This window comes from Polyodon spathula, chromosome 24 (genome assembly GCF_017654505.1).
Source record: "Polyodon spathula isolate WHYD16114869_AA chromosome 24, ASM1765450v1, whole genome shotgun sequence".
NCBI lineage: Eukaryota > Metazoa > Chordata > Actinopteri > Acipenseriformes > Polyodontidae > Polyodon > Polyodon spathula.
The window spans coordinates 7,713,915-7,737,666 of record NC_054557.1 but is presented as its reverse complement, the minus strand read 5'-3'; the positions used below and the strand labels follow the sequence as shown (position 1 = coordinate 7,737,666).

At 37.6% G+C, this 23,752-nt stretch overlaps 1 pseudogene; it reads left to right on the top strand.

Moving 5' to 3' along the window:
- Positions 1 to 23,752, top strand: part of LOC121299245 — a 44,125-nt pseudogene that overhangs the window by 135 nt on the left and 20,238 nt on the right.

Sequence of the window (23,752 nt, the reverse complement as noted above, 5' to 3'; positions counted from 1 at the left end):
TTGTTCTTGTTAGATGGCTAACACGATCCGAAGCTGTCACTTAAGACCAGCACCAAACCTAGACAGCACTTCACCACTGTGCACAAATAAATTGTATTTTACCACTTGCATGTTAGCATTCACTGTGGACTTGTGATTGTATCTGTTTCATACTGTGTTTATTATTTCAGGAGTGTAACCGGGATTATTATTATTTTCAGTTAAAACAACCTGGATTATAAACGGTATAAAATTAAAATTGCTTGGACTGGTTGCGTCTTTGTTATTACTTGAGAACCGCATCACCTCTATATCTGCTCACTGCAACCCACTTTGCCACGCTAATTATTTGGCTTTTAATTGGCTTTGAACTCGCTTTGAGCTTGTCTGGAGAATTCTAACTGCCTGGCACTGAAAATATGTCATCATTCTAGTCAAACCATGTGACATTCAGTGCATTTACAAAGTTACATTTTCAGAAAACTAATTCCGATATCAAAAGTCACGTATATTTTTGGAAAATGTATTGGAAAGACAGTTTTCGGAAAACAGCACCTAGGAATTTCTGATTAAATTTGCACACTTTGACCCTTTTTTCCTGCACGTGGTTTTAGAAAACAGAGAAAATAATAATCTGCAGTCAGTCTACATGCATCCATTTGTCTAGTTAGGGATAAAGTAATACATTTGTTAAAGTCTGTATGTATTTGTTAATAGCCCATACTGAAGCAGTAAATGTTTTCCAGTTTTAAAATCACGTGATAATTTAAAGTAATGTCTGCAAAAGAAACTGGTAATCTAGAACAGGATGAGTTGTTGGAAAGGCTGATTGCCCATTGTGGGGAATCTGAATATAGGTATAGGATAGGAATCTTTGAATGGAAGACCTGACACTTTGATAAAGCACCTGAGTTATTGGATTGGTCTTCGTTCTGTTGCAAAAATGTGCGGTCTGTTCAAATCCTACAACAGTACTTTGCATGTGAAAATATCCTGCGTTTTCTGAAAACTTCAATCCATGTATACAGTTGAATTCTAATTAGATTTTCTACCGTTAATCATGTAAACACAGAAAAGTGATGTTTTAAGAAAATCCATTTTCTGATTCAGTTTTCTGAAAACATTAGTTTTCAGAAAACCCTTTTTCATGTAAACCTACTGAATGTGACCTTTCAACTCTGCTGGCCCAACCTACTCTGCATAGAGAGAAAGGGTGAGTATTGACTTAATAATTCAATATTCAGTCAACAGAACCCAGAATCACTAAAAAAAAAAAGACATTTGAAGCAGCTTAAAAAATAAATCTATGATATAAACTATCCTAATGTGCCAGTGAGTTATACTGATGTTTAAAAGACTCCAGTTTCCACTGTTTCTCCTTGATTAGTACTCTGTTCTTCAATTCTGAGAAATCCTCACTCGCCTGAGGCATCTGACCTACACCACAATATTCTGTTTGCACACAGCCAGACTTGCCTATCTCCCTGAGACTACAGGCACCATGCAAATTACAGCTCAACCCAAACACACCCACAGATACTTATGAGTAACATATTAACCCCATTTAAAAAGAATATCTTTTTCAAGGGTTGAAACTGAGTCATTGAATTCCAGCTCCCTCACAATTACTCAATAGATCACTCTCAGCTCAAGAGGCATACTACTAAATACAGTCTGTTAATAGGGCTTGTTCCCAAAGCTGTCAAACTAAGGGACATTTGCTGCAGGACATTTGATAAAGGGCCAGTACTTTATCTGGTCTTTTAACACAATGAGCTGTCCTTAGAGATTTGTGCAGGAAACACAATGGAAAAGAAAAAAACAAACAGACAAAATAAGACAACAACCCATCTTTAAAATGCCTTTTGCTGCTCCGATTACATACGCTGACAAAACTTAAATGGCTTTTTTATACACATGTTTTCTACTTTAAAAATGACTAAATGCGTTCCACTGTGGTTTTACAAGTTTGTTCAGGAGTAAGTAACTTCATATTAGAGTCTTAACTCCTACTTCCCCTTTACCTTTATGTTTAATGATGTTTTCAATAACTCTGAGTGGTTCTCATTGGTTCTCATTGCTCAAATACTATGTTCATTTAGTTTTTTGTTTTAGTAAGTCTGTGCTAAAGTACTTCAGGAGCTGCGTTTTAGTTTTTTCTCTGCCACAGATATATGCAACATAGACTAGAGCACTGTTTTATAAAGTGTCTTTATAGAAGTAACAGTCAGCACCATCAAGTGATCATCTACTTTGGATCTAGTTTCCGTTTGCATTGCTGGGAATGCCTAGCTGTGCACTAGACGGCGCTGTACTAACCCTTTGGACCATATAGCCTGTGTTACATATGGATATGTCAGACAGCTGGAACTAAAGAACAGCTCCTGAACTGAGAGTCCAACACAATATTTGGCTAAGTGCAATAATCATTGGAAATCATTGGAAATAAAATGTTAAGGGGAGAGTAAAACTGGGTTATTATGAAGGAAAGGAAAGATGAGTTGTAAATTGTATTTCTTTCCATTGCAAATACTGTAACAAAGTAAACCTTCTCCAGTTTACTCAGTGTACCAGAAAATAGGCAGAGGAAGTATATATTGAATGCTGATATGCAATTGCTGCAAACACAAAGAGATTTAGAAAAAACTGTTTTATCTGTTCTGATATTGTTGTTGCTTAAGGGGTGTTCCCCACAGTTTACTGTACATCTTAATGTCCTCTAATTACCATCCATCACCATCTACTAAAAGGGGAAATGTACTGTTTTGCTAGCTCATCCAAAGTCCAAAATATCCAAAATATTGATTGGGATACAGGAATATTACCTTTACATCTTGCAGAAGTTTAGCACATCAGTTTATTGCCTTTAAGCTTATACAAAGGGTCTAGCCACTTCATATAGATGCATATGTTTTAGAGAATGCCCAGTAATACAATTTTTGGAACCATGTTGCTTGAACTATTTCTAAAATGATTCATGTTTAAATCGTACCAACCCCTAGTTTGTTTCTTTCAAATGATGCCTCGCTATTCCTTCTATCTTCAATCAATAGAAGAATCTTACTGGCACCTAGACTGCCGCCATGGTGCTCTACAGATTTACTGTTGGTTTGCACATGCTTTTGTATTTCAGTGGCATGTGTGGAACAATCAATGACCAGGCTGCATGATGCTAATCCAAGGACAGGGCCATTGTGATCTGTGACTAGCACTGCTGTGAGTGCGATTTTTTTTATTTCCTTTATCCATAATTGTATACATTTTGTGACCCCCGCCCCCACACACACTCTTTGTGTAAATATGTAAAGCAATTAAAAAAAAAAAAAAAAAAATTGTTAAAAAAAAAAACCTAAAACATATAATAGACCACTTGTTTGTTGTTGTCTGTCATGGTACATAACTGCTTAGAGATGCTGTTTTTCTATTTGCTGTTCTGCATGTTGTATGTTTTAGTCAGGATATCCAGAAGGGGAACAAACCAAATGTACTCATTTGTATAGCTGCTTGAAATGGGCTTGCTACAGAGGCTTACCCTTATAAACATATAGTAAGAGCATAGTGAAGTGTAATAAAGCATAGTGGATGCATAGTAAAGTATAGCTAAGCATTGCAAAAGCCAGAGGAATGTGAAAAGCATATTAGAAAACCAACTATGGCAAATGTCTAGTATAACTATCTAAATTGGAAAATGACTGTGCCGTCACCATGTTACTGTCAAACCCCTGTATTTAAACGTTCTAATTATTTTAACTTCTATCCCTTGCTTAAGCATTTAAATATAACCTATAACTGTTACACTCCTAAAGTGGAAAGGGAAGATATTCAGACCAAACATAAAATTGGAAGAATCCACATTGCAGTTGCTTTTTGTATTGATATAACCCTAAATGTTTCTGCCAAGCCATTTCCAGACTGTTACATTATTCCTTCATCTAGGTTTGTATATGACAGTTGTTTACAAAACCAATGGGCCAGGCAATGTAATTACAGAATTTATGTTTACAAATATGATTATAACACTTGATTTAAAAATAAAACACCACTTATTTTTAGAGGAAAAAGCACTGCAACAAAGCTATAAATAATGTCTAATTGCATATATTTATTTATGGCCACCATGTGATCTGGCATTTTTCAGTGCAGTATAAAATTACTCACAGGATAGTTTTGAGATAGTTTTGATAATCTGAATAGCGACTGAGTGAACGTGATATTAATAAGGGACAGGCAGCTCCCACCTCTTCATTAAATAACCTTATAATCTGTGGTATAAAATAACAATTACTCAATCTAATGGGTGTCTGATCTAAACAGTGGTAGAGTTTAAACACTGCCACCAATAAAAACAGCCATAAAAGGTCTCTCTTTCTGCTGCATTTGCTTAAAATGTGTACTGTCTGCCACATAGGTTATAGATTTGTCCACTGAAAAAGGCACTGCATGGGATCATTGTGGCTCCTGGAGAATCTGCAGACAACCTGAGCACCTCTGCAACGCTTCTGTGCATTACTGTTCAACCATTCCTCAGGATGCTCCTACAATGGCTTCTGTTTAAATACAACATGAATAGTTAACAAAAACTACCCAATTCCTTTTCTCCAAAGTTAAGGCCAATATATATTTCAGTTTTCAGTTAATCATTGAAACCTAGCCAAACTACAGAAAAAAAAAAATCAAAATTAAATTCAATAATAATAATAATAATAATTAAAAATGTGTGTCTGAATTCTGGTAGTTCTGAGTAAGGATTTTTTTTATTTAAATTTGTATTGCTGGCACAGTGTCTCTTCTATGATTGTCATTTAATAAGCAGTGGCCTTTCTTGTGGGTAAACCCCACACTGATAAAATGAAAACATATGACAGCACGACTGTGGCAAAGTGCCCGCCCCTGTGTGTATTTTGTGTTGTATGTTGTGTGTTAATGTTGGTGTATAGTCATTGTTACACAGGATTTAAACGGGTATGTGTAACACAAGTATTTAAAATGTATATTTGTATTTAGGCACAAGGATTGCACAGCACTTCACGTGCAAGTAAAAAGTAATAATATGTGAGCACGGGGAATTTCACTTTATTAATTCATGTGCAGTTGTACCGCGACTCCAATTGAATGATTGATTAGCAATCGAGTCTTGGTATACCTGCATAAAAGCTGCATGTTTTCACTCACTCTGGGTTGTGTGTTCGGTGAGTGGAGAACGGGATTGGAGACGGAGGTAATAATAGTAAAACGACCTAAAAATGAGTTTGTTGTAAAATGTCTGGAGCCTGGAGCAAAGGCAGCTATTGAACAGATAAGCAGTGCCACCTCAAAACAGCCATGTGACCGGTTCAATTATTTTTGTGGACGGCAGTGGCTTGAAAGGGGCCATATGCTATCCAGATTAGTTAACGTGCTTACTAATTAATATAGCTGAGGAAGATAAGAATGCATTGATAGAGCCAAGAGAACTATCATTACGAAGGGATGAAGCAGATGTTGCTGAATTCTCCTTTGACAGGATTATAAAAGCTCTCTAGTCTGGATTTGACCTCTAAAGTGTTACATCTTCATATCCCTTTAACACACACACACACACACACACACACACACACAATCACCATTTTAAAAAGGGCTTCATACCATCTCCTTTTTCACAATACAGGAAAATATTGTGTAACGGGTATCTCAGTAAAAAAAAAAAAAAAAATCAGGGCTCTTTTACAGCACTGATTTTCTCAAGCTTCAAAAGTAAGGCCTGTGATCAGTATTGAGACGGCCATCAGCAGTCCTAATGCATCATCATTGTTAAATTATTTCTTTAGACCAACATGATGAAATTCCACTCTGAAAACTTGGATGCAATATAAAAAATGTAATCTGTTGACAAACGTTCAGTTGTGTAGCTTCAATACATAGGAAGGCCACTTTCCTGTTAAGGCTACATTTTGTTCACCTCTTGACTAGGTTTCACTGTGTTTCATTTACCTGTTCAATAATACCCTGTGTGCTCTCCATCATACTCAACTGATGTTTCTGCTTTGCTTTCCCAGGTTAACTAACACAGTAAAAAATAACCGGTTTCAACCACTTTTAAAAGCTGAATTGCTGCCCCACTGAAACTAAAAGGGGCTTATATTACAGTTGTACTCCTTAAACCTCCCCCAGATTGTTGCTGGAATGGAAGAGAGGCGTGGCTAATAATGATGTAAGCATAAATAACATAAATAGGATTTAAACAGCTCAGAAATTATATTTTTTGAAAATGAAGATCGTTTGAAGATCCCTTTAAGACCTATTGTTTATGCAGTTCTTCCAGTTTTTATCAGTATAATCATAATACACTGTAGAGGACCTGTCTAATAGCTATACATTCTGTGTTACCCTACAGGTACTCTGTAGAGGTACTACCGTGTCTACACAGTTTTAGGGTTTTCCTGCCACCTGCAAAATGAGAGCAAGAAGATAACAAAAGCCTACAAATGATCTTACAACAATTAGAGTCAAAATACTGTGTGATTACAGTCAAATTGCATGTCTTTTCCTCCCCTTATAGTAAGGGCTCACTCTTCACAGCACAATCAGATAGGGGCTGCTTATGTGACTGTCCTTTGTGTTCTTTGACGGCACTGTGGGCTTAATGTGTTAAAGCTTACATTATTTTTTAATTATTCCATGGTAAATGTTTCCAGGATTCACCTGCCATGTACCCATCTTTGCGCTCTATGATAAACACAGCTTTGTTGGTTTTCTCTGAAATTACAGTACTACACAGTACAGTACTGATTTAATTACCATATCTCCTTTGAGAAAAAGTTTAGTGAATTTATGCTGTAGTGGTTTAAAGACAGCAGTTGACAGTTTTGCAATATTAATTATTTTAATTGTCAATTCCCTTAAAGATCTATTCATACTTAAAAAAAGGTTACGTAAAAAAGATGTGTTTGCAAGGTGATGGATTTAAATGGATTTAAGAGCAAGACTCATGAAGTGAAGTTTGAAAGTGAACAGTAAACAGAATTTAAGGAAGCAAATCCAGTATCATCATGGGATTCCTGTGTTTTTCTTCTTTGCAGCTAAACAATACTCTTTCACAGCTTGTGACTCAGGCTCCCAGCTCACATGATTAAGGATGCAAGTTTCTGCTCAACCGAAGGTGTGTACCTTTCGTGTCTGTGGCACTGCACTGCATCACTGTACGACAATAACAATGAGGCATTGAGTTTAATTGTGTGATTCACTAATATGCATTTTACAACCCCCCTCCAAAAAAAACCAATGAAATACTGCCTGGCTGAATGTACATTGGCATGCATCTTTGCTGCTGGAGGCAAAATTCCTAATTATATACAGAATATATATACAAAACACACAGTACTGTAATAGTTCCTTGTTCTTGCCTGAAGCCAATGTCAAACAAGGACTGGTTAAAAACATTGGGTATTATTTTACACTCTCACATTGTAAATCTTTTATATGTGTTTATAATCACACCTCTTGATATCCATGATAAATAATAGTATTGGATACCTACCAAGCCACAGAAAACTTCGAGAGAATGTGTCAGGAGTGATCTCTGCAAGGTGCTTGTTTTCTCTGTAACTCCAGGTTTTGCTGCTTTAGCCATATGCATGCATCTTTCTGTTTAGAGTTCAGCTGCAGGGTCCAACGATCATGATTGTTTTTACGCTAAGTGATACACTGCCTGGCAACTTTATTAAGACTGATCAACCTGACTGGATTTGGCACCATCCTTGTGTTCTCCTGGTATACCCTTGCACCAGAAGGCTGAATGAATGCTGTTGTTTACTTAAGCATCATTGCTGATCAAGTCCACCAAACAATGCTGCACTTATACTCTGGTGCCCATGGCTACTCTTAAGATAAGACAATGCATCGATCCACCATGCCAGAATTGCATGTGAATGGTTTGAGGAGCATGACAGAGACTGAGAGCCACCACAATCCCTAGATCTCAATCCAATGATGCATTCGTCATCACAGTCCTTTGCTAACCTCTCTGCACCAACTGTATGAAATATTAATGACTGAATTGAACAGAATACCTCAAGAAACCTTTTAGCCCCAAGTGGTCTGTGCCACATCATGTCAAGGCTGTGATCAGGGCAAATGGTGGGCCACCCTGATATTAGGTACTGGTCCTAATAAAGTGGACATGCAGTTCTTTGGTGTCTATTCATTGCATTCCCTATAGCTTAGCTTTCTGGTGGCCAATCTGCTTAAAACACAAAGCAGAGCTTGTTATTTATTCAGAAAAAATATGCAGGGCTTTGGCTGCAATTTTATAATAGGGTAAAACTAATAAGAAATTAAGTGCTTAATACAGCAATACTCTGCCAGGAATATGTTACAGCACTAGGGAATCACCCTGTAGTGCATCAAGCACCTATCTAAAAATAAGAGGTTGATGCAATTAAAGAGGAGATCTCTTGTGCTGAAAAATACTCCCAAAGTCCAGCAGTATATGTTGATCACATCAACCCCTTTGTTTCTGTAACTGGCAGTGTTATGTGATACACTGCAGTTATGGATTCTGACCTGTCCCCTGTCAGGACCACACCCAGCCTCTGCCCTGTTACATTTCTTAAGGGTACCTTATATTTTTATTGAGTCTTTTACAGTTATAGATGGAGTTTTATAATAGATCATTTATGCTCACTTGCAATACTGAAAGATGCATTTTATCAGAATCATAACCATTTATAGTCATAGTGCATTTTTTGAGTGAGTAATTTTGTTTCACACATATTACAGAGGTACAGAAAACAGGAACCAGATGCAAAATATTTCAAATTTTCCCCGTATTTCCTCTGCCTGTAAGCAACGCTTACTTCATATTAAAGATGTCATATATCAGAGTAATGCATGAACAAATGTTTTTTGCAGCTTTATAATTGAAGGACTTCAGATGTCAGAAAAAGTTTCCATCAGCAGTTCAGTGGTTAATAGTTTTGATTTGGAATGCTCCCTAATAAAAGTATATCACAGTAAATGTGCACAGTAATTTGTGGGCCTGGTTTGTCGAAATGTGTTATTACAAGAAAAATTCAGCCATGATAATCTTAATGCTTAAAACCTAAAAACCAAGGTCCCAAAAGCTTGTCAAAAATAAGAGCTCCATAGTTAAATAACATCAAACATAAAAATACATGAAAGGGTTTCATAGATTTGTACCTTTCTGTAACACTTAAGTCTAAGATACATTTTTAAAATATCTGTAACTGTGTTATTAATGATGATTATTAAAAGGGATAACAGTTTATTACATTTGAATGTTGCTTACTATGACTGCAAAACTCACGACCCCCTCATTCAAAAGGCCTCCCACAACTGAGACCACTTTTTTCTTGATTTGCTTCTACTGCTGGCAACGTAAAGTCACCTTCAATATTAAGGCAGCTCCTGTATTTAGTATTACAGCCACCATCAGCAGTCCCGTGAATATCAACCTCTGATGAATTACCTTTCTAATAAGACCAACATGCTAAGATTGGAAAAGAATACCTTGAACGTAAAGGAGATTTTCTGTTTGCAAAAGATTTGCCCCTGTCGGTTAGGCATGGAAGTATTTATACTGTATATATAACAAAAGTAATTATTTACACACCTCCATCGACATACTGTTCTGTTTTTTACATTATTATTATTTTTATTTATTCTATGTCTCAATAACGTCCGTCATTACTTCCATAAGAATTTCAGTCCCTCGGATTTATTGTCAATTAGCTTGTGTTGTATAATTATAACAAATATAACTGTTGCATGCAGTTCCCAGTAGGATTTCTACAAGGTCACCAGAGACTAATGGCTGGGTGTTATTTTTTGTTACAAATGAGATGTAGCTGAATGCAGCCCTGTGTATTTACTACACATGCTTAAGAACTCCACAGGAAGATAAGAGCTCCCTTTAAAAAGTACCTTGACTTTCTGCACATAACTACATTGAAGGCAGGCACAAAAAAGTTGATGTTAAAGATAAGAAGCTGCTTGAAATTATACAACATCTTTAAACAGGCTGACATCTGGATATTTTCATTGGTTATGGCAGCACTGTTCCATTATAATAAAACATATGTCTCTTATGATGTATTTAAAAAGTTTTACCATTGGATATGTTATATTCAAATTGTTAACTCCTGTCTTTAATTAACTCACATTTTTTTTAAAAGAGAAAATTCCAGGTTAAGGATACAGAACTGAGAAACACCACCTTTGAGGTATTTGTAAAATCTAAGTTTGCATGGTGGAGGCTTTTCTGTACATTTAAACTATTATTATAAATATAAGAGGGGCAACCATGTGGTGTGCAGGGTGAGTCATACAGTCAGAGAAGGGCTGGTTTGCATCCTGGCTGTCCAAAGATGCATATCTTCACAGGGGATTTCACAGCAAGCTCTGCCTAGCCTCTGGAGCTTTTGTGGGTAAGCAAGGCAAAAATACTGTGCTAGTGTAGACCCTACTGGCTTGGCGTATGACACATGCTAGGTTGGTCCTTGTACTCCAGGGGGCGGTAGCTGTCAAGCTCCTGATTGTAAAGAAGAGTTTGGTTTGGCCTTGAGATCTGAGAACGCCCATCGACCTTCAGTTATCCTGAAATGTTGTGTGAGTTGCTGCGAGGGACTAATTGAGAAAAAAGGGAATACAATGATTGGACGCTCTAAATAAATAAATAAATAAGATGGATGCTCAAATTAAATTTTCACGTACACTACTTACATCATCTCCTTTTCATCCTTGTCAAAAGAATCCAGGTTTCGAAACCTTCATACCACAAAATAAATAACAAAAACAACCAAAAAAAAAGAGATCAAATGATTCCCATTCAAAGATAGCATCAGGATCGCATTTCCTAAAGAAGCCCTGTACTTTTAAAATCAAAGTCATTTTGCAGTCTTTTTAAAAACACATAGTTGTGTCTTATCTATAGCAACGGAGCAGCACACGAACAGGCATGATGATAGGATGTCCTGACTGTGAAAGGTGCATCTGAGGACACACTCAGAATACTGTGCATGACTTGAGGTCAGGATTGTACACACAGTCTGCAATAAATAGTGGATTCCAGTCACATTCACAGTCTGTTAGTTTATCACAAACTCCCCATGTCCGCTTAAACTGTAACATTACTGGAGGCAATCCTCCTCACTTTTTAAGGAAACGGAGCAAAAAAACTGTCTATTTAAGAACCCTTTATCTTCATCTTCCCGCACTCATCTGACTAGAATCATGTTTTATGCATTCAGTTTCTTTCTGTCTGTTGTTATTTCTGCTTTATTTCAATTGGACAGTAATAATGAAGAATAAGAACACGTTAAACAGTGTGCACCTCTGAATCTGCTTGTTTTTAGAGTTTCCTTACCTTTTTATGATATCTGATATAATTCTGAATGGTTTTTGTTGCAATTACTCATATATTGTGTTGTGACTTCAGGAAATGCTCTTTGGTTTCTGGTGACCAACCATAGACGTATTTGAAGGTAGGCTTGGTCACCCAAAGGCTTTTATATAAGTAAGTGCACAGTAGTGTATTGCAATCAACACACAAGGAAACCTGGTCCAGAGTGGATAGTCATTTGATGGCTCTTACTTCTATTCTGTTCCTAAACTTAAAACAGATTTATAAAAAATAAAACATGTCATTTCAATAAGAACCAATTACAATAATTGCAAACATCATAAAAAAGTAAACTATTTGTCATTATTGCTGTTTTGCAATAATTACTTTTAGTATGAGAGCAGGTAACTAATACAATAAAATAGCACAAACGTAATTAAACAGTGGCCTCCACACTGTGATTACTGGTAATTATTGCTCAGTTAAGCATTACCATAAAAGTTAGGCAAATTTTTCTGGAGACAACTTTCAAGACTTGTATTGGGACACATGTTGCTTGTTTGTCATTCTGTAACATTATCTTTGCCAGCATAGCCCTGTGTGATAATAGGGTGGGTGTGTGATTATTCTGCAGAAGCTCAGCAGCGCATCATTCAAACCCAGCTCTACAGCAATGATGTCATCTGCGGAATACGACTTGGCTTGAGTAGGTGTGATGCTTGTGGGGAATAATAATTCAATGACATGAATCTAGCTGAAAAGAATTGATTGAGAATTTACTAAAGGAAATTGTATTTTATATATTTATGTTATTACTAGTTGAATGATGGTATTATGGTATGTTAAGATGGTAATTAAATAATATCAGCTGGCTCTGCTTTATTGTGAATATGTAACATCTAACTCACACATCAAATAAACATGAAATATTGGAAAACAGTGAAATAGTAGGGTCCATCTACTGTAGTGTATAGTACAACACAATTTACTGCTGGCATACAGATTCCTGAATAAGTGAATCAAATGAAAATAATAACCAGGGATTGCTGCATGTTTTTAATTTGGTTCATGTCATTTGTTTTTACTGCACTGTGATGACGTTGCCATGAAGGGCAATCAATTAACAGAATGTCACGGAAGCCGAGTCATTCATTTCCACTGAACTGTTATGACCAGCAGAAGTGTGATATCTAGATGAGCTGCCAGTCTTTACAATGCTTACCTATGCTTTACCTGTGCTTTATTACACTTTGCTATGTGTGCACATTCTGCACTGTGCACACCTGAATAAAAAGCTCTTGTGTGGGTTTCAAGGGTTCTTTAAGGTATGCTTGCTAGCCTTTTGAAAAAAAAATCTCCCTGTCATATAATTGAAGCTATTAGGTGTATATTGAACTCTAGTCAAAGTCTGATTCTCAGCTCAAAGACTTGGCAGAAGGAAGCTGTTAAGCTGTTCTTCTTCCCCTCCTTCTGCTGCAAAGGCTGATAAGCTCTTAAACTCTAATCTTGCCTTCTTGGGGCCTCACAGTTTTGATGAGTGGTACAGTACCTTGATACACCAAAACACATCCTTCCCTTTGCTGTGTGCACCTTCTAGCAGAACATCATTTGTGGTTTCAGTTGACATGGCTCTGAGCAGAATATGCCATACCACAGGCATTGTTAGCATGGCGTTTTGGGCGCTGGAGAATAAAATTTGGACTCCCCTTATTAATGTATTCAAAAAGCATTTCTGAATTGCTTTAATCCTGGAATAACAGCAGAGATGGAAACCTTAGTTGATGTATTGTACGTTTGCTTCTTACAACCTATATGCCCAGCCTGGAAGAATAGTTTCTATCCCGCTGCTTACAAAATAAGTAGCTGTATCTGGCATCCCATAAACATAGGTTTTATATTTGTAATCTTTTTATCAGAGGTTAAAACTTGAGCTCAAAATGGATGTTCTGCCTGTGTAGCTAAAACTACAAAATGCTGTTGGTTCAGGCACTTATTTTTGTATACAATGGCCAGCTGTAGCAAATAACCACTAATTGCACTGCAGCAGTACATGCCCCAACTTGTCCCAGAGTCTGCTGGTGACATATGAGTCTTTCCAGTGTGGAATCAAACACAGCCTGTCTCCTTTGTTACATGTAAGCAACCTTCTTGAATTATCACAGACTCTTCCTGTCAACACAATTTGACCTACATAAAGGGTAGGGTATGACACCCTCCAATAGCTTATATAACCCAGTTCAATAATAACAACACATTTTCCACACACATCAATGCACAGTTTTAACAGATTTTTCAGAAAGTGTTTTTAAAAAGCTTACTCCCATCTTTAACTCCCGTTTATAACTCCTGTTTTTTAACAGGAGAAAGTTCTGTCTGGATGTTACAAAACCGAGAAACTTGAGACCTTTGTTGCTAGGGTCTTGTAAAAGGAACAAGGGTTTGTCTCCTGTAAATAAAACACGAGTTAATTAAAACCACTTTGACAATACGCTCCACCGTTCTGTATTGTTTAACAATGTACTGCTTGTCCACTGTGGCGAGGGCATCTGGATTTCTTTTTTTTTGTCTGGAGAATCTCTGATCTTTCAACTCTGCCAGGTCAACCTTATATGCAGAGTAGGCTGGGCTTGCAGTTGGTTACATCATCCCATGATCTAAATGGAAAGTGGAAGGCTTTTCAGTCCAAGCAACTAAGAAAAGTTTAAATCAAGTTCATGCATTCAGTCTTTATATTAGTAAGCACCAGCACAATCTTGTGCACGGCAGTGTTTCTCAAGCAAAACTAAAGAAAGCTTGACACAGTGGCAGATCACTAGATGGTTTTGTCTCTTACCTGGCTGATCTATCCTATGTAAAGTCTACGGCAAGCAGCCAGAAGTTAAGAGCAGACACAAACTATCAAAAATAATAATGATATATTCAGTGTTATAAAGCTCCCAGAAACCGTTACACAGGCGTGCAGCTTTTATTGACTGCAAAGTTTTTATTGCAACTCAGTTGCAGGGGTAGGTGGCCGCCACTAGAATACCAGCAATGGCAGTCCTGTGCGGGAGAACATGCATAGTGTAATGAAAATAATAAATACAAAACGGCAAGACAAAACACTGTTCAGAAACAACTAGAAAACAAAAGTCAACCAAACAGTGGTGGAGCATTATCTCCACTAAAAGGAGGATCCCACTGCACTACACACCCTCGCTATACTGGCTGGGGATTCCTAATCCACGAGCAAAAACAACTCCCGGTTACACACACAGTGACTTTGCTTGCACAGGTTAACAGGGTAACAGATGGTGACTGGTTGGTTGTTTCATCTCGAGCAGAATATATGTACATGAATCTACCATGAAGCTTGTAATCCCAAGGGTAGTTACAGTTGTGTCTCTGTGGTTGCCGAGCACTGCTTCTTGATAGCAGGTTTGTCACTGGGATATGTTAGATGCATTATTTATGTGGGTTGCCACTACTTCTGTGAGGAAACTGTTATTTGATGTGCATTCCAAAATCTCTTCCCTTAGTCATTCCGTTAGACAGGGCCTCCAAAAGACAGTCCCAGAGGTAGAAGAAAGCAGTGGGGAAGTAGTTGTTTTAATTGAATGCATGTAGTTCAGGCATAAAACGATTCTGATTTCAGATTATTATGCTGCTTAAGTACATTACAGTATGGTTACTTTTAAAAAAGGTTTATTTTCAGGATAGCATCAGGTGGGTTTGCTTGTTCCTCCATAGTTGAGGAATGGGCTGTTTTACAGGTCTCAGCAGTGTGAAAATTAAGGATTCATTTCACAGTTATTGGCTGTGGAAGGGTGGTGGGTAATTCACTGACACAGGAGACAGACAGGTGTACTTGAAAACACCACACAGGTGCCCAGTTTTATTTTCAGGGTGCGTTTTTACTTTTTAGCCTGCAGAGGGCGCTGTTCATCGAGTTCTGCCTACCATCAATGGTAAAAATAGAGACACGGCAATACTACAGACGGGACAGTTCAAGTGCAGACGCACTCACAGGTGCTCAAAATAATAATCAAAAAACCAAAGGCAAAAGGAAAAAGGAAAAGAAAACACAGCAATCAAAACTGTAAATAAAAGGTGCTGCACTTCAGCAGCTTTACCCCAGCCATCACTACCCGCACGGCCCGGGTCTCCATCCTACCCTGACCGTTCCTCAGGCTTCTATATCAATATACTATTACTATGCTTCTAGTTCTGGGGTTATCTTTTGGGGTTCTGTTTCGGCCGCGCTCTGTCTCGGCTCGTGACCCGAGCTTCCGTCCTTTCCGGTAAGTCCTAAAAGGGCAGACCTGAGAAAACAGTAGAGCATTATCTTATAGGGCTAACAATCTCCCCAAGACCCGCCTCCCAGCCATTCAGAGAGAGAGAAAATCCACACATCCCCTTTCCCACCTCCCCGTGTCACTGCCATGACTCACAGGCGGTTATTGGTCGACTGCTGCCCTCTTTCTGCAGCATTATGAACACGCCAGCAGAGTCAGCACAGATCTCCCCCTGCTACATTGGCAAAAAGCTGAGCACAAAGGGAGGCCACCTTGAGAGTGTGAAAGGGAGAGCAGAGGCTAAGCAGCCTAACACTGTATAGCCACCCAGGACAGTGGCCCTTTGTTAGTCTGATGTTATTTTTAATATTTTTGAAACCAAGCTGGGTGTTTTTTAATAGTGTAAAAAGGGCCTGTGCTAATGTGTTGCGTGATTTTATGTTTAATCTGGGAAACGGTAAATTAAAAGACTTGAAAGAAGCTTTAGTGGGAGGAGGTGTACTAATACCGGTTGTTTTAAGCAGATGCTCGTATCAATACAACCATTATAAAAATATCCCTGACAGAGTAAAAACACTGTATAGGTGTTGCTAGGATGGTTGTGTGTTCCTCCACCCCCACCAAAAAAAAAAAAAAACACTTTTTAAAACTACTAAAAACTCTCTTAAATCTTTTTTGGAGGATTTGACGAATACTGAACTGCGACAGGATGTCCTTACCTAGCTACGCTTCCTTAAACATGTCAATTACAGCTGAAATTGTGACCAACCACTATAGATTAGGGCATGTGAAATAATTCATTGTACTGTGGGGGGGGGGGTGGGGGGGGGGGGGGGGGGGGGGGGGGGGGGGTGTCACGTTTGTTTTAACTATCACAGCGCCCTCTTGTGGATATACAAAGTGGATATGGTGTGAAACTGGTCATTTCGATTGATTTTATCAATGCAAGTCTTATTTGTAATTGGTTTATAGTACTTCAGGAAAATAACTGTTTAGACACCAGAAGCCATTAACTCAACTGTTTCCCATGGTTTAAATGTGTTATGTAACTAGTACACTATATGATTGGCTTCACAATGTTTACCCTGTCATAGCTCAGACTAGATTAAGGCAACATTTTAGCGAGCAATTCAAATGCCCTGTGGTCTTAGCATGTTTATAAATTACCCTTTTACCTCAGTAGTTTAAAGCCCCCTGTGACCTCAGGAATCATGAAGCGATACTCTGAATTTATTATTGTGCTATGTCAAGTGCAGAACATAAAAGTGAATTGCAATACAGCCTGGAGGTTACCATTAACTGGCCCTCTGTGTTGCAGGGGGTCAGGTTCATGGTTACACTCTGTGTTGCAGGGGGACAGGTTAATGGTTACACTTAACAGAATTAAAGTGCTCTATTGAGACCACAGGGGTGCTTTCAGGTTTTAAAACGTCCCCATTAAATGACAGGTGAAACAGAATGGAATATACATATTGAAGCTAAACAACTGGACGCGTGCATTATAATTGCTTTTTAAAAGGGCCTATACTGTAAGATAATAACCACCCTAGTCAGAACTTGATTGGTTGAGATGACTTGAAGTTTATAACAATCACTAATGGACTCAATAATGAACTCAGCACTTTACTTACCATGCATTGAGAGGTTGAAATGACCTTGTTTTAGGATGTCTGAATACACAATTACCTGTAATCATCAAACACACACCATACACGTTTTGCACACAATAGAAATCTTTATCATATAACTGAATTCACTGTTGGTTTCTTTAACCTGGGTAATGCCATTAGTACTATTAAGCTATTATGCTGGTGCTTACCTAAAGGAATTACGCATTAACCTAGTCAGCACAGGTGACTTCAATTCAATTACAGTGCAACTCCCTCCAGCAGCAACCATGTCTCCACTGGTTGTGTCACTTTTCTTATAATGCCTCTTCTTTACACTTTATAATAACACCTGGGGAGATGTTATGGTTTCAACAGGATGTATAGTAACTGTGACACATTCAAATTACTTTATTACTTAGGGAACAGTTTGATTTGTAAAATGTGGTGCATTGTACTAGGCATGTTGCATTGAAGCCTAAACAGGTAAACTTTGTCATTTTAAAACATTTTTCAAGCGAGTGTAACAGTAAAATGAGACATACCTATTACAACAGTATTGTAACAAGTTAACAGTACATTTTAACACTATAAAACTAGCAACTTAGTTCCTGGAAGGAGCAGTTACATTTTTGTTCTGAGTAGTTTATCACTAGTTTTCTGATGTTAAAATAAATTGTAAAAATGTTCCTTTGCTTCATGATCCTAATATGTTGAAGAAGAGCATTTTCTAGTGGTGTGCAGATCAATCTAAAGTAACGATATTTCAGAAATTAAAAAGATACTCTGCATTCATTATTATGCTATTTCAAGTGCAAAACATGAATACAGTCCAGTACTGTTCATGATTGCATACGGAGCAGAATTTAGTACAGTATAGTACAGTACATTTTTCAAATGACTGTTTTTGTATTATTCTTGTTTATTTGACAGCTCTTTAACATACCAAACAAACAATTCCAGTGAATACCACCATTTTCAGAACATAACCCTTTTACAAAATGTAATAGAATTTATGTTTGCCATTTATCTTTTACTGCTCTTTTAAGATTCAAAGAAATAATATCCATAGATACTCATTAACTTATCACGTCAACCTCTACTAGCTGTAATGGATATCTCCAACAAGTCAATGTACTACTTTACTGTAGCTAAGCAGAAATAAAACATACAGTTACACATGCTATGTGTGTGTGTGTTTGTCTGTATATATACAAGGTTATACAAGAGGTGTGTATTATAGTCTGAAAAAATACGCTGTGACTGCCTCTACAGCCAAAACTAGAGCTTTGTTCCGACACTAAACTGAAAGTTTACTTTTATGGAGCCTTTGTGCTTTTCCCAGAAAATCGTTTCTCTTGTATTATAAATGGGGGTTAGATTGTATTACTGATATTATAATGGCAGCAATAAAACGAACAAATAACTGTGATCAAAGTATGCAAAAAACAGATATTATATTTCACAGCTTGGGCATGTTTTGTTATTTGATAGTTTAAAGTTTGTATAATTATCATGCTGTACAAAAATGATTAAATACACCTTGATTTGGAGTTGGGGGTTGTGATGGGGGTCGGGGTCAATTCCGTACTGTGACGGGGTGTATTGGATTGTGTTTTGTTATTGTTTGGGAGCATGGAAGGGGTTAAATCCCCATCTCTCTCTCTAAACACATGTGGAATGTGGCCATCTTCAAATTGATTAAGAAATTATTAATTTGGAGATGGTCACGTGTATAAAAGTACATCAGCTGCTCGTAACCGTGGAGAGGGTTGAGACAGAGACGTCCCAAAGGTAAATAAATCTGTTAAATAAACATGCGCCCAGCGCTTCACCCACAGTACTGTGCTTCTGTCTACTTCTTGGTCTGGGACGTCATCACCCAGCCATCCGTGACAGGCACATACAATAGAACAAACCCAGAAACAGGAACACACTAGTGGCTGCAGGCCCTAATTTACAGGGCAGGCATATAATAACTTTTATTATAAACACAAAAATGAAAGGGCACAAGGGCCAAAACAAAGATATTGTACAAAACAAGAAATGAAACAAAATAAGCAAAAATACAAAAGTTACAAAAAAAAATAAGTTTTCCAGGCTGGCATGCCTAACTTTAAAAAAAAAATGCACAAGTTTTTCGTGGTTTCGTGGTTTCGTGGTTTCGTGGTTTCGTGGTTTCAAAAACAAAGGCACCGTGGTTTCGTGGTTTCGTGGTTTCGTGGTTTCGTGGTTTCGTGGTTTCGTGGCACCGTGGCACCAAAGCACCAAAGCACCGTGGCACCAAAGTCCAAAGCATCTTTCCTCAGCTCCCTCCTCCCAAATGAAAAGCAGAGGCCTCATTTTATGTCAGGTGGCTGGGCGCTGATTGATCGTTAATTAAACTAATCATCTAATCAACCCCAGCCACCTGAACACAATGAACCAAGGCAGGTAGGGGAATTTAACCCCATCCCTGCCAATTTCTAAAGAGCAGTGAGCTCGAGCTGTAGCCGTGTATTAAAGGGAATCACACTCTCTCTCTCTCTCTCTCTCTCTCTCTCTCTCTCTCTCTCTCTCTCTCTCTCTTCTCTCTCTCTCTTCTCACTTTCTGTTTTCATAAAACCGTCTAGTTGTTTCTGGTAGAGATTTCTGGCACTGCAAAAGTGAGTTTACTTTGAATGACGGACTGTAGTTCTTTTGTGGTGAGGATTAACCTTCATCTGATCCTCTTATTTCAAGGTCAAGAGGAATTGTGCTTCCCTATGTTAACATGATTGTCTCATTTTACTTTTGTCATATTAAACATAAGATTTAATGTTAAATGTAACTTGTGGTATGAGAATACGATAATACATTCAATGCTTGTATCACTACAAAATATCCTTTTCAAGCCAGATATATTGATCAATCTGCAGATCATCTAAAAGTGCTTTAACAAATAATGTTTATTTCTTCTGGCCTTCATCAGAATGGTCGCTATATATCCAAGTGGTCCATGGTCTTTAATAAAGAGTTAACTGCATAGAGGTCTGAGGTAAGTTGTAGGATATGATGTTTCCTGCAAAGAGGTTTATATACTATATTACATTACACAGTGTTAATCAGCACATTATTTTGCCAGCAAGCACAGTTAAGACCAGCTATTCACAGTATTTTAACTACCTAGTGAACAGATTTCCTTTTGTACGGCTGACAATAGGCAGAACATACTAGATGGTGCTGCCTTTTACATGGCAATTTAGTACTTTCCCTTATAAAGGTTTTCCTTAGTTTACCCTGGGTTGCCATCTTTATCAATGTGCTTTACCATAGCTAGCTATTCTTTACAAAGCTTACCTATGATTGACTATGCTTTCACTATGCTTTATTACATTTATTTTTGTATAAGGGTTTTTATTATTGTATAAGGGTTAACACAGAACCATTAGCAAAAAGGACCATTTAGAATGATACAAGATACTGTCATTAATTAAGATTGTAAGATAACAGTAACAAATGTTTTAGCTATTTGCTCTTTTTTAAATACTTTGTGAAATTCACATTTGTTAAACAACATTTAGATTGTATTACATGAGTTAAATCTTTGTGCCCAGCAGTTCATAATCCAGTCTGGCAATGCATTTGGTTATTAATTTAGCATTTTACTGTCTCAATATTATTATAAGATTTATTGAAATACACAATTTCATGAAAAAAAAAAAAAATTCAAGCACATAATTTGTTAAACACTTTCAAAATGTATTCTAATCAACCATCTGGACCACCAGAATGTTCAATATACTGGACAAATGCATCACAGGGTTATCTTACAATCTTCTTTACAATTCTTATGCAAGTCTACAAAATTCCACTAGGTGGGGCTGACATGCTGAAAAAAATTCTACTGAAATTAATAGAAATGGAAGATAAATGTTATTTATTTTTTATATATTACTTTTATATAGCGGTTTTTATACAAAAGTATTGCCAAGCACTGTAGAGTACATAGTAGAAAAACAGAACAAACCACAATGTATTTGTGTAGCATGTCACACATACAACTGCCATAATCAGACCATTTAAATAATATATTTAAATAATAGTATACACATAAATTATAATACAAAAGCAAAACATTTTAAGTTACATTAAAATCCACTAAGATAAGAAAGCTATTTTATAAAAGTGTGTTTTTAGTCTTGAAAACTGTAACGGTCCCAGTTTTCCTGACAAACAAAGGCAGACTATTCCATAATTTAGGAGCTCTACAAGAAAAAAAAAGCCCTACCTCCCGTGTTGCTTTTGTTGACCCTAAGAATAACCAGCAGCCCCGCATCCCCGTGATCTCAGTGATCTCAGAGTGCGCTTAGAAAGATACCAGGTCAGTAATTCCTGCAAATAACTAGGTGCTAATCCATTCAGGGCCTTGTAAGTTAACAGCAAAATCTTAAAATCAATTCTATACTGCACAGGGAGCCAGTGTAAAGAGGCCAAAACAGTAATTACTATATGTTAACTGTTCTTTAGGGAGTGATAACCCAGGCTTTCAAATTTTATTTTTTATCTCTTTGTCCAGAAGTATTTTATTTCAATACAAGCTGTTCTCAGGGTCAGACTCAGAGACCTGACTATGCCATACATCTCCAGCAGCTGTGAGACTTAACCAGATCATCACAAATAAAATAACAGTAAAGATATGTGCTTTATATTAAATAGGGCAGTCGGTAAATACTTATTTCATCTGTGCCACTGATAAACATATGTGTGTTGTTTCCAATAGGATTGCATAAGCATGATTGTCATTTTCAAAAGTGGTTATACATCTGCACATGTGAATAGAGAAATGCATAGATCAGAATATTGTGGATTGGACACATACACAGTGGAAGCAGGATCTGGTCTCTTCAACGTGGAGGCAGAGGTTAATGTGGCTTGTCATGATCAGTTAATGTAAATGCCTCCCTGTACACATTAAGAGGAGCAGTCACCAATGAAACAAGGACAGTTATCCAATCCAATGCTCAATCAACTGGTTCCCCAAGTAGCTAAGATTGTAGTTGCAGTGCGCAGTTCTGAATTTGAAGCTGGCCATTGAAATAAGTGAAATAAATACGCTTTGGAACATAGCAGCAGTGGCAATACATCTCTACGTGAGGTGCCCATCTAATGTCCCCTGAGAAGTGCCCCACCCAGCCCTTTCCAGACGGTTGCCATGGTGAGACACTAGGGAAGCTGCACTTTGGTTGATCCCTGGAGCCGGCATTAAACTTCAGCCATCAACATCGGGCCAATAGGAAATCCACATTACCTGGGGAAAAGTGTTGAAGGCTCATATATTTCAGCAAAGCTATTTCTTTTGTCATGAAGACCAGCCACAGCTCCGTTTTTCCCTTCTGAAATTCCACCAAGCCTCACACCAGCCCCGGATCTACAGATCATCTGCTCTCTTTCTCCCTGTGCCTTTTTTCCGCCGATATCAAAATTATTTCCATCCGACTAGTCCCATGCTTTTGCATTTGCATGCTTAAAAACCTTTCAGACCACAGCACTCTAAAGCAGATTTTCCTTCAATCACAACTTATTAAATCTTCATCCATTAAAAAGTATAGTTCTCAGGAGCTGTGTGGATTAAGCCTGATTATAGAAGCTAGGGAAAGTGGTTATTTTTTCCTGTCTGGTCTGTGTAGCTCATCTCTTTGGTACACTGCAGCAGGGGGTCTTCCTTTTCTTTGTGCTTTCAATTTACCTCTCACTTTGCTTCATTGTTTTGAGGAAAAATGTTTATGGGGTCTTTAAAGCACAAGAGCGGCTCTTTAAAACGTTCCTCGATCAAGCGCACCACATCTGGATCGCAAAAGGTAAGGGAGCTGCTTTGTTAATGCAAACTGGTTTGGTTTCCTGTATCTATTTCAAGATGGGCATCCTAGCTGCTTGTCTTAAAATGAAAACAGTGTTGAGGTAATTTTTCTCAGGTTATATATGGGGGGAGGGGGTGGGTGTTGAGTTACAATTATCTCCAGGAAGGTTAAACATGATAAGCTTTGCAGAAATAGAAGCAAGCCCTGCAATTAAATATTTCACCTACTGTTGCTGGTTCCAGGTTTAGTGTCTGCCTTTAACTGTGAGCCTCTCTCCTGATCCCAATTCTGGCAAGTCAAGCCCCTCTTGTTACATGAACTAGAAGCATCATATTACTTTCTAAGTATATGCAGTACCCTGATTGGGTGCAGAATTGACAGTTGCCAAATGCGGGTTATACTTGGGTCTTCCATGTATCGTCAAACCCTTTAACTATCATCATAAATGGTAAAAAATAAGTGCCATTAACTTTATCAAAGGTTAACCAATAACCTGGAAAAAGAACCATTGAAACGCACACATTTTTGCATGCTGAACTCAAATATAGTACTAGGTGTTAGATTGATTGCAACAGTGTTCATTAATACTTGTCTAGAACACTGTACATGTTAAATGCATTGAAACAATTAAAAAACTATAAACATACATATTGCAGTGTTCTATACTATACTGTGCGACAGCAACTTACTTACATTTGAATGTGCATTTATTTCCTATATTGAAGTGGGGTAAAA